Consider the following 13,291-nt stretch of genomic DNA (forward strand, 5'->3'; position numbering starts at 1 on the left):
GTAATGGCTGCCCTTTGTCATGATACTGTTCATAATTGTCATCAGTCATTCATCATTCATTTAATGGACAGAATTTCTAGGTGTAGCCAGGTGGTGGAAGGCTTCCACTTGGATTGTCTCAGAATCTCATTGCTGCTTTTGCAGATGATGTAGTTCTGTTGGGTTCATCAGGTGATGGCCTCCAGCTTGGACTGGAATGGTTCGCAGCCGAATGTGAAGTGGTGGGAATGAGAATCAGCACCTCCAAATCTGAGGCCCTGGTCCTCAGCTGGAAAAGGGTGGAGCGCCCACTCCAGAGCAGGGATGAGTTCCTGCCCCAAATAGAGGTGTTTAAGTATCTCAGGGTCTTGTTCACGAGTGACAGGAGACGGGAGCGGGAGATCGACAGACGATTGACAGACGGTCCATAATGATGAAGAGAGAGTTGAGTGTAAAACCGGTTGATCTATGTCCCTACCCTCACCAATGGTCACGAGCTGTGGGTGGTAGGTGTCATATTATTGGTTATCAACTTTCTTTCTTAACTTCTTTCTGCTTCAGGCTCTGTGTCACTCACATAAAAAGGAAAAGGAGGTGCTTGATGCATCCCTTGACTTCTCTTCTGCACAAATTAATCAACTGAGCACCATCTACTCAAATCAGAGGCATTATCAGAGGAACTAGTGATAAAGAAACGAATGCAACACTGGGGCTGCAAATAAAACGAGAGAGAAGATCATTAATCTTGTGAATTCATAATCATCACAAGCAAGCTGAGCAGAAAAATAACTATAATCTCCTGTTATGTTTTACTACTCAGTGCTATTTATTCCTAACATTATAGCTGCACATTAAAAGATCCAGTGTTACTCCGCATGTTCGGATTCGTAAGTTTCCGGTAGCCTAGGAAAGGAGACGGGGATAAGACTTTAGTTTGGAATATTGTTGGCAATAAATTCCTTACAAATGCCACTGATGGATTTTCAAAATAGATTTTTTTTTCTGAGCTCTGTTAGCTTCAGCTCCAGTAGTGTAAGAGAGACTTTTAGCACTATTAGGAGTAAGCAGAAGACATTCATACATTTTCGCCAATTGCACAGTTGGTGTTACTGTGAATTGGCTGAACATGTAACAAATATAGTAGAGAATATGTATTGCACTTAAAACACACTGGAAATAAAAAAATCAGTGAAAACGTGGCACTTCCAACCTGGGCCCTAGGTCACAGGGTCGGCATAAGTTACCACGGTTATTTAGACATGGCACAGAAAACTCTTCAAGCTCAACATAGCTCAGTATCTCATTAATCTTCATAGCGCACCCCTCAGCTGGAATGATTACTAGTAATCTGTGTTTTTGTGATAAAATAATTAAATTAATTGTTTTAAAGGTCGAGGCAAGACAGTTCCACACTGTAAGAAAGGTTAGGAAAGTATGAGTGAGTGATCCAATACGTGCACGGCTCTTGTTTTAAACAGAATCACTAGCAAGTTTTTTCTTTAAACAGTCAGCATGTCGTTCCTTTTTCTGTGTTAATACATAATTAGCCACACCTCAAAGTTTTGCTCCATGAATTAATTTAATTTTAACGTAACATATTTTGTGTTTGATGTCCCCGTCAGTTTCCTTTTGATTTCCAAAACCCCTAATGATACAAAGAGCTTCTTTGTTTTAAAGAACTTTTGAGGAATTCCAAATAATTTTCAGTGACATACAAAACATGTCTGACACATTTGAGCAAAATACTAACACTTTAACTATATATATAGTTAAAGTGTGGGCTAAAGTATATAATCAATATTTAAAAAAGGGGTACCCCACAAATAATTTGGTTAACTCCTGTCCCAGATTGAAGCTCATTAATGTCTTTATAAGGTTTCATGGCAGTCCGTTCAGGAGTTGTGGATATTACAGATAAATAATAATAACTTAGTTAATTAGTCATTTCCTTTTTCTTTTTTTTTAGACTTCCTGCAGCTATCTGACTGTAGAGCTTCTAAAATCTGGACTACATGGGTTCCTTTAATTAGTCGGTAATTAAGCCGGTGGCGTGTTGTTGAAGAGTTTGTCTTATGAAAAAAAGATGTCCTTGAAATTCCAGCAGTGAGGCTCAAGGTTGTTCGTGGTGCTTCAAAGAATTAGACGAACCCTTCCAGTGTAATCAAAGTACGATTAACAACCGTCGCTAATGGTGCTGCTTAATCTTTGATGACTTCATTTAAATGCAGAGACAGGTGCAGGAATGTGTTCAGAGCTCTCCAAAGTGCTAAACATGCACCGAAACTTATCAGATAGTCACTGTGGTCCATCGTGTTCTCCTCCATTTGTACACCTCTCTGTGAAGTCCCTCAAGCCTCTTTAATTATGCTGGGTGGAATAACTTTGAGATACTTCATTTTAAATGTAATGCAATGGCTGTGTTCAGGAGGGTGACAGAATAGGAAAGATTTATTATGCCTTGTGCATTTGTATAATGATAGAAAAACAAAACAAAAAACAAAGTTAAACTCTTCCAGTTGTTTAAGATAATGTTACAACCAGTTAAACATGAAAGGTTCAATTGAAGCAAGACAGATTTCTTCACTAATTTATATATATATATATATATATATATATATATATAAATATATATATATTGGGGGTGCAACGATACACAAAATTCACGGTTCAGTTTGATACTTTGGTGTCACAGTTCGATATTTTTTCGATACAAAAAAAAAATGTTCATGCCTTTTTAATTTGTCATTTATTAAAATTATAAATATATATTTTAACTCAAAAGTACAGTTTTTAAATTTAATGTTGCTGAAACAAAAAATAAAATAAAAAAAAGAAATATATCTCAGGGCTCGCAAAATTTCAAAATCCCTGGCAGCCCTTCGGGCAGGGACTCTTCAGTTTTTGGTAGCTCAAAATAAATTTAAGTAGCCCAAATAAAAAAAGAGAGCAATTTTTTGATTGATGTTTTGTTTCTTGTTTTGTTTCCTTTACAATATTATACATTAAAGTATAATATTGTAAAGGAAACAAAACATTAATCAAAAAATTGTTGAAAAACAAATTACAACATTAACTCAAATACTTGGTTCTAATTGAACAGAAATTTCTATGAACTTGTAAGAACTGTGTAGAACATGAATCAGTCTGTGTCAGATCCTGAATTTGAAATTTCCACTGAAGTCACGGGTAAGAGGCAAGTGGAACCAAGATCGAGGCCATTTGCTTTTTGAAGTTTGCAAAGACTGCTAAATTTTGCCAGTGTTAGTTCACTCTTTGCAACATAGTACGCTGTTTTAAACTGATTTTCAGGTTTATTTTTAGTATGTTATTTGCAATTGGTGTTTGTTCTGGGAAAGATATTGCAGACTGAGCAATAATGCATTTCTTGCATTTCTCATGGGTTCTAATGGGGGCCTTTCTTAAAATGACTGGTCCCAGTAACAAAGGCGCTTGTCGACTCAGAAATCGAGAGAAAACCAACAACACACCCGGCAGAACATTATGTTATTTACACGGGTGCACATAAGTGGTCCGCATGTGCGCATTCGCTGTCAAAATAAAAGACGCGCACCAGATAAGATTCTTCACCCTGACCTGTCTTATTTGGCTCAGCAGAACTAAAATATATATCCTGCTGCTTTTACACACACACACACACATAAGCTCAGCGATTCTCTGCGCGATCAACCTCTCACATGTTTAAGCTTGCTGCGGGAGATTTCACTTGTCATGTTTGCATAGTAAGCTAATGATTAATAAGACGATGTCAGAGGAATTGGTGCACAAATTATCATCACTCACCAATCAGTGCTCTCGCTCTCTATACACAGTTCGTGCGATTGCAAAGTGAAAGCAAAAAACAAGCGCAAATTCAAACGCGATTTCAATATGTCACATATTGACAGTGGCTCACCGATGCCAATGACATAATTACCCAGCTACATTTCTGAAAGAATGCAAAAGCATTGACATATATTTTTCCTTCCTACAATAGCCCGACGGGCAGGGCAGAGATAGATTTTGGTAGCCCGACTGGAAAAATCGCTAGCTCCGGGACGTCGGGCTAGCGATTTTGCAAGCCCTGTATCTGATTGAGGAATCACTCATCTTTGAAAAAGAGAGTTTATTACAGAGAAATGTCTCTTTCCAAAATAAAAGCTATACTATCCGCTTCTTCTGGGCTATATTCTTAGCAGTATATTAAACATATAGGTCCCCATAAGGAGAATCATGTGCTAACGGCTGTCTAAATGACTCGGATAAAGTTTGTAGCATGTGCCCATATGGAAAAGATATATATAAATCTTATAAAGTTTTTATCTGTCTTGTGTGAAACTTGTATGAAAAGCATACAAGAGTGAAAACACATATAAGATCCCTTGAAAAATTATATAATGAAACTTGTATGTTTTGTATACATACTAAAAAAAAAAAAGAAAGTAATGAGAAAGTGGCCACTTTCATGAGTAAATCATGTATGTTTTTACTATTTCTTTTCCATATGGGTGTGCTTGTTGTTTTTGTCTGCTTCCACTTGTCTTTGCACTAGGATGATGTCGGAGTAAATGTGCAGTCATATTCGTTGTGTTCCCACTAGTGCTGTCAGCGTTAATCTCGTTGAAATGACGTTAAAGCCACAACACGGCAAATCTCCGTTAACGAGCTACCCCTGCGTGGGGCTAGACGGCCAACACGTTAACGAGCTAACTGCGCTAACACACTAGTTCCCACCCATGCAATTGAGCATTGCATGGCACATCCGACATACTGTTTTACTTTAGTCCATGACGCGCTTACCTTCAGGGTCATACGTCACATGAAAACCAAAATAATTCCAAACGCCAGATCTGAATGAGGGTGGGGGAGGTTCAATTTGCCATGTTGCCAGGAGAGCTTAACTTCTGTCTTGCTAGCTTGCCCTGCGCTGAGTGAATCTGCGTTCGACTACTCCGCCTAGGCTGCACTGTCGAGCGCAGATCCACTGAGCGCTCAACACAGACAGCATCGTCAGAAGGAAAGTTGATAAAATAAATTACAAATTTTGTATTGTTCGATACATATGCGTACCGAACCGAAAGCACTGCATCGAACGGTTCAATATCGATACGAGTATCGTTGCACCCCTAATTATATATATATATATATATATATATATATATATATATATATATATATATATATATATGTGTGTGTGTGTGTGTGTGTGTGTGTGTGTGTGTGTGTGTGTGTGTATTTACTATCATGTCCTAAATAAGAACATTAATAGACAGGTTGTATACTGGCTTCAGAATTTATTTTTTTTTTTCATGCTTTGCAATTACAGAAAATGTGTATTGTAATTATTGTGGCATATGTATGTATACCTATGTAATGTATCCCTGCCTTAACAGGTGGGGTAATCTGAACAAAACTTTGCATGCACGTTGTCACACTTACTGCGATTATTGAGATCTGTTTTCTAAAAAGGTTCATTATAAATCCGAATTCTTTGGATGAAAATGTGATGTCACGTTCTCTGTTTGCATTTGTTTCATGTGTCATGTTCAACTTAACGGTCATCAAAATTTGTATGTGGAACAGAATTTTGTTCAAGTTACCAATAAACGTGGATTTAGAGACTCAGGGAAAGATAGTGATCTACAGCAAGAAGGGAAAATCAATGAAAGTGGACATTGCTGGGGAAAACAAGACACAGGTGCAAACAATCAAGACAGGAGGTGAAGTAAAGCACAAGACAACAGAGGCAAGTAACTGCCAACATAGAAGAGGAAGTGAGATTACATACGCAGGGAAAAATAGACTCAAGAATAAAGTTAAAGAGAAATTGACACAGGGAGGTGAGACAGAAGACACTGCAGTAAACAAATAAAACTGTAAAGTTGAGACTAAATTATATGATAAACTAAAAGTTCCAAAAATGCTCAAGAAGAAATGAAGATCAATAAATAAAATTATGGACATCTGAAAAAAACCCTCAAAAGTTAAAGAAAACCTAAAGTCAGACCCAGGGTCATGATAGCCAGGCCTGGGGAGGGTAAAGCAGACACTTCAACCGTAAAAATATGTGTGTGCTGACAACTGATCATTTTTCTCGTCACACTGAAAGATTTACAGCTATTATTTACATATAAAGTGAATTAAAGGACAGCTAGCATTTCCTCTGTAGACTTTTATTAAATAGTGATCTGGTTCAGCCGGTTTAATATATTTAACTATCCTCCATCTTGTTACATAACAGTCACACTTTTTCCCCCTGTGTCTTGTGAATCATTCAAAAAAATTAAAATTCCTGAGATACAGGGCTGAATAATGCTTAGGCCAAAACAAATGTGCCTGAAATAAAATTTAAAAAAAAGAAACAGTTGAATCATTCAAATCTTTAGAGTCTGTTTTTGAAACTGTGACAGAGCCTTTTGTGCGCTGAGATTTCAGATCAGAACAAGGTTTTTTTCTGTGCAAAGTGATGTTCCCCTTGTATTCCTGCCATGTTTCTTGTAATGTACTATACAACCATGGCTTGGCTACAGAGAATTAAACATTTATCATTCCAACACAAGAGGATTGGCACAGAAACAATTTTTTTCTACAGAGAAAACATCAGAGAGAAGTCTTGTTTTCTCTAAGCGCTACAGTTAACTTTCATGTTTGTCTAAGCAGAGTAGAGAGCATCTGAATTATAAAGACTGTTTACGTATCGTGACAGCTGGTAGAGCCAAGCTAGAGGCTCTGCATGCGACACAAGTGTTTGTAAGCCTAGCATGACACAGGATCTGGGGGATGTGGATGCATTGTCGCAGAGCTGCTGAGGGCAAAACTCCAGCGGGGAAATAACGGTACGAGGAATTTAGTTAGCTCAAGCAATGAGAAGAATTAAACTGGGCCAGAGCAGAAGTGTGTGTGTGTGTGTGTGTGCGTATTTAAATCCAGCTGTTTCAGTCACTGCACTCATTGTATGTAAATTTCAAAAGCGTTGTGTTAACAGCTACGCTTTGCATTGTCTGTGAAAACCAGCAGTACTTAATCTGTGCCATCCTCCTGCAGCCAGGCTTGTGGAAACGCTCTCACACACGCACACCGAGCTGCTGCGAGGCCACAGGCTGCTGCGATGAAAACTGTCAAACCCTTTGTCAAAACAAATCTTTGTGACTAGAATCCCACAAGATGTTTTAGTTTCTCTTTGTTTATCTCCATACTTAAGTCTACCATGGTGGTTGAAGAATGGAATTTACTTCACCTAAAATAACTCTGATTTTAGGTACTGGTCAGAACTCAAACCCACTACAGGGACATCAGAGATAAATCATTTTGTTCTGTAGTAGAGCTTTGAGGCAAAGCTTTGAAAATACTTGCTTCCTTCTCTGTTTGAGAACAATGTTCTGCTTCCCTGTCAGATTCATCAGTTGGTTGGTTGGTTTGCCACTTTTGGTCGGGACTGAAATGTCCAGTGCTATGAACCTCTGTATTTATGGTCACGAGTAAAACTGATGATTATGAGGACATAATTTAACTAGAACCTTTTTGTGTAATCAAATGCATTCACCAGGCACTTCATTAGGCACTCCTCTTCACCTGCCTGTTAATGCAAATATCTAATTAGCCAAACAAATGTTCAAGCTGGGGGTGGTAATGCTGTGAGGGATCTTTTCTCAGCACACTTTGGACCCTGAGCCTAGTTCTGCCAGAGGTTTCCTTCTGTTTACAAAAAACGTCACCAAAGTGCTTGCTCATAGGGGATCATCTGCTTGTTGGGGTTTCATTGTATTATTGTAGGGTGTTTACCTTACATTATCAAGCGCCATGAGGCAACTGTTGTTGTGATTTCGCATTATATCAATAAAATTGAATTGAATCGAGCAGGATAATGCTCTTCATGTCACAGACTTCAAATTCTCTCAACAAGTTTCTTGAACATGAAAATGAGTTAATTGTACTCCAACGGCCTCCACAGTCACCAGCTCTGAATCCCACAGACCACAGAGCAGCTTTGGTCTTTGGATATGTTAGAACGAGAAATCCACATCACGGACGTGCAGCCAACAAATCTGAAGCAACAGTGTGATGCTATGATGTCATCATAGACCAAAATCTGTAAAGCACGTTTAGAGCATCTTGTTGAAACCTTGCCATGAAAAATGAAGCGACTTCTGAAGGAAAAATTTAGCACCACCAAACAAAGAGTGCAATGAGTCTACGCGCAAACCTATGACATTTCTAACATTGGGGTGATCGTGGCTCAAGAGTTGGGAGTTCGCCTTGTAATCGGAAGGCTGCCGGTTCGAGCCCCAGCTTGGTCAGTCTCGGTCGTTGTGTCCTTGGGCAAGACACTTCACTCGTTGCCTACTGGTGGTGGTTAGAGGGCCCCGATGGCGCCAGTGTCCAGCAGCCTCGCCTCTGTCAGTGCGCCCCAGGGTGGCTGTGACTACAATGTAGCTTACCATCACCAGTGTGTGAATGGGTGGATGACTGGTTGTGTAAAGCGCTTTGGGGTCCTTAGGGACTAGTAAAGCGCTATACAAATACAGGCCATTTAACATTAAGTCTAAAGCTAGGGTTTTAAAACATAACATATTATGCTCAAAATAAAACCGCATGCTTAAAAATGTTTGAGGCACTAGCACTGTGCATCTGTCTCTCTTTGTAACACTCAACAGTAGTCACCCATCATGCTTGGATTAAATATAATTTTTCCATCCCTTTTATATCTTGTTCTTTTCCCATGCTCATCACTGACATGAAACTGACAGATCTGGTGGAAAAAAAGCTGAGTGCAGAATGTAAAAAGTGAAATTCTGGCACTCATTAGCTGATATGTCTTCAGCATGTTAAAGCTCAGCATAACTGTGTGCTCTGTGACTGCCAGGAAAATTTTTGGACAACCTGCACTAATGCTCCCTGTGCTGCTGATTCAGTCAAGCACAGGATCAGCAAAAAGGGCTTCTTTAATATTTTGGCTTCACTTGTCTGGAGATCAAACTTATTTTTTAATTTCTGAACGCCATTGCTCTTTATGTCCAGTCATTGTAATTGTCTACTACTTGGAACATCATAACTAAAAAAAAGGGACGTACTAGACAAAAACTGTTTTCAGATTTGGAGTCAGCAAGTGAAATTAAAGTACAGGTGAAAGAAATAGATTTAGAGTTTTAACAGGAATAGGGACGACATTAAAAATAAAACTGTCTTGTCTGTTTTCATTTTAAAGCGAAAACATCAGATCAGAAATTATCTCCGTCCTCACATTTAACGCAGGATTTCTGAATAATGGAAAATGTTTCAGCTGGCATTGTGCGTGAACATTAGAGGATGTCAGGGTGCAGTGTGAAGGTTTGGCAGAATAATGCAGGTCTCACCTTTCCAACGCGCTCCTATTGAGTCCGATCATTCACACCATTCATGCTGGAAGCTGTGGACAAATAAAACACATTTGTGATTTCAACAAATGGGGCTTCGCCAACATTGAATGTACGAGCTGGATGTTCCTCAAAATATTTTTTGATGTGTTGTGACCAAATTATAGGTACTTTAAATGTTTTCTGTGGACTCTCGCATTAAAAGCCATTATGTACTGCTTCACAAACAACTCACATGAATTCAACAAGGTCAAGGCAAACGTATCTTCTACAGCAGTGCTACAAAATATGCATCTCTAAATATCTCCATTTACTAACATGGTATAATGTTTAAAATGTTACATTTATGTTTTAAATAAATGGACTTTAAAGGCTTTAAGATACAGCAGTTTCTTACAGATGCCTTATTGAGATCGCTGGTTTAAATGCTACAACAAAATGTGGCTCCAAAATGCTCAAAGTGGTCCAAGATGCTCATCTTTTTGAGGCTGAAATTTTAAGTCAGTTGTTACCAATCAGTTCAATCATATTGCTGAATGTTCAAATTATTCCCTACTGCAAAGAGCCAATATATTGAGTGATAAAACTAAACTTTTTTCAGATGTAACATAGCTGTAAATAACTGTAAACAAAAGATGGACAAAGCCAACGTGACATCACCCAGTGGATGGTGAAGTCAGGATTGGAAGTTTTAATTTATTTCAGCATGAGTTTTTTGTTTTGTTAAGAGGGTGGAGCGAGGAAGATCACGGGAAAAATATGGATGGAATAATAATAAAAATGTTGTGTAGTCCCATTTAAAGAGGGAGATCTGCATCAGATCGAGATCAAGAGAAATTCTTGCAAATTAGTGCTAGAAATGCAAAATTAGCACAAATAAGCACAGTGAGCCATATTCTTTTTTAGACAACAGAAAACTGCATTACACTGACAGCCAAGCAGGAAGCTACCTGCTCACGATCAAAGGGAACGCACCTTTGAGCCTTAGAAGAATTTATATTAAAAATAAATCACCATTTATTTTCATCATAATTCTGATAGAAAATTTGGCATTTTCATAGACATCATAAAAATTGATCTAACACACTGTCTGTATTTTTGAATCTTTAATATTTTGTGTTTTTACCTCTGTGATATGAATAAAAAAGGCTGAGTCGTAATTTATCAGCTAACACAAGTGAGCTAGGGCAACAAGATGAGTTTATAAACTGTACAGGTGCAATACACAATCCCACATACCAGCTAATCAAGGTTAAGCAACAGTCTAAAAAAAGCCAAACCCTATAATTGTACTCACCAAACATAAACATCTTGGGTGGTCTGCACCTTGCAGCCATGATATTAGTCAGAAAATCTGTAAAAAATACTCCAAAAGTCTTCAACAGCACAAACACAGCAAAGAGAGCCAACTTAATGAAGATAGCCATTCATCTCAGAGTTCATATGAAGAGGGAAAATATCCAAGACCAAATCTGTTTTTCCAAATCTGTAAATGCTGTTTAATGCTGTAAACGTAGACATTATACCATGGCAGTCTGAGGATTCACTTGCTTTGGAATCAGTGCCCTTAAGAGGAATTCAGTTTCTGCCACTTCTGAGTTTGCTTCACTTTTAGGATTTTTTTTAAATTTTTTAAATTATTATTTTATTTTTTAGAAAATAAGTAGTTCCCAGTCTGCTGCACGTGGTTGTGGCATTCATTCTAAAATGAACTGCTAAGCCCCGTTTACATAGGCCCAGTGATTGGCCTGTGATCCCATTGTGACCAATTTCAGTGGTTACCAAGTAGCATACAGTGCTACTATGACTGTTGAGAAACTGTGACAAATGTAGCACAAACAGGAAACAGACTGTTCACCTTCAAAGTAAAAGTTGTTCTTTTAGTGGTAAAACAGCTTTTACCTAGAAGGCAACTGGATCTTGTTTGTGTCAAGCATCGTTGCTGTTTGGGGCTATTTGAGTGCTTGCAGACAAGTCAGCATCTTCCATGCAACTGTGGCAACTCTAGCAACCAAAGCAATCACAATGAGGTTTTTGTTGCAGGGCACTGTTTGCCAAAGATTTTACTAAAGGGAAACCAAAAACCTTGAGCAGTTACTCTCGTACCAGTTGTGGAATACGTCCAGAGGATTGCTAAGTTGGTTCCCAATCAGCCTAACATGCCCAAAAAAACATCAATCGCATATAGTTCATTCAAACCGGCCATGCCACCTGCATATGTCACCAGTTTGCTTGATAATATTTATTTGAGAAGGCAAACAATTATCTTTTACCTTTCAGTTAAATCTCAGCATACATACACACACATACACATAACTAGGATATTGCTGAAGCTAAACAACATACATGCTTTAACATGTATTTCTAATATTACAACCTCTGTAGGTGTCTTTCAGCGTGCTACAGTCTGATACACCACGCTTGAAAATTAAACGGCACTCTTCAGCCCACCTGCATCCGATTACACTCAAAGAGCCTGATCAGTCTTGACTGCAGTGTCTCATCAGTGCTTCTGTAATGTAAAGGTTTCTGCTGGGAACTTCCTGCTGCATGGATGGTGCCAAGGCGAATTAAACACTTTACAGAAAGGAATTGCACTTTTTGTCAAAAACTTAGAAAGAGAGAGAGGGAGAGACTGGTTGATTAAAATTTATGGCATGTAGAGAGTTTAAAAGCTTTGGGGTATCATTGGGATGATAGTTTTAGTGGCTAAATGGCTTTGGGTCATTCATTTCATGTGTAAATTTGGATAAAGCCAAAGTCGACACATTCTTCAAATGCAAGTGTGCTTCTCATTATGATATATTGCCGCTGCTGTTATTGCCGTTGTCTAATGGGATTTGTGCCAATAAAGCCTTGCTAGATGTTTTAGCTGTCACAGATATTCAAATGTAAACAACAGCATGAAGATTATTTGTTGCTCCTGTTTTCCTAATTCTTTTGTTCCTTGTAATATATGGTTTCAGGGTTTTAAATCTTCTTTTCCTCATTCTTTGTGAAATTCCTCTGGAAGTGCAGTGTATATATTTTCCATTTCAAAGAAATCCTGTTAGTACACTTACTGTCGGTGAGCAGAGAAGAACACTGATTACTTCATTCCACTTTGTAAAAGTTTATTTTTTTCTTGTTTCTCTGTTTCAAAGACTTTAAAACCACATTTTCTCTCCACGGAAAATGTGTGAATTCAATCAAATGTTCCTCAGAGTCTTCAGTTATTTAAATAACAAGCTTTTTATCTTCAAGGCTTTAAAATGTTATATACTGAATCCTGTAATTGTCCTTAATGATTACAGTGGACATGTCAAATCTTTGTCCCCAAGTCATCAGAGTCTTAAAGGATGACACCTTGAAAGTGTAGTGGAAACTTTGGGGCTTTCTTTTCATGGCATTAATCATAAATGAGCCAGCTGCAAGTGCAGTTTTGGCCCCTTTTCTGCTATTTGCTGGATGATCAGACATTATAGGCTTTGCAGCCACGAGTGAGAAGATGGTTGCCTGCCCATGATCTTTGTGTGTGTGTGTGTTGGCATGTTGGCAGCCGTTTACCTCATCAATACAGGAGCGGACTTTTGTTCCATTTGACTCACGCCATCATTGTCTTGTATTAACACCTTCAGGAGATCCAGAACACTGCAGCAAAAATACTAACTGGAACTGGAAAGGGGAACCATATGTTTCCCATATTAGCTTTTCTTCTTTTGCTCCCTGTTAAAGTCAGAATTGAATTTTGCTTACAAACATGTTTTTCCTCACATCTCGAATAATCCTACCACGTCATATCTTAATGAACTCATTTGCTCTTTACTCTTTCCCCTTCCCCAAATGCCTCCCTGAGCCTGGTTTTGTAGGACATTTTTGTTCAAATCGAGTTTTTCCTTCCTACCATCACCAAGTGCTTATTTATAGGGGTCTGTGTGGTTGTTTGAGTTTCTTTCTAATATTTTACCTTACAATATAAACCA

General features: G+C 38.3%; 1 protein-coding gene across 2 annotated transcripts in view; it reads left to right on the forward strand.

The window, feature by feature from the left end:
- Positions 1-13,291, forward strand: part of cygb2 (cytoglobin 2) — a 46,251-nt gene that overhangs the window by 21,712 nt on the left and 11,248 nt on the right. The window lies entirely within an intron of this gene.

This window comes from Maylandia zebra, linkage group LG6 (genome assembly GCF_041146795.1).
Source record: "Maylandia zebra isolate NMK-2024a linkage group LG6, Mzebra_GT3a, whole genome shotgun sequence".
NCBI classification, from domain to species: domain Eukaryota; kingdom Metazoa; phylum Chordata; class Actinopteri; order Cichliformes; family Cichlidae; genus Maylandia; species Maylandia zebra.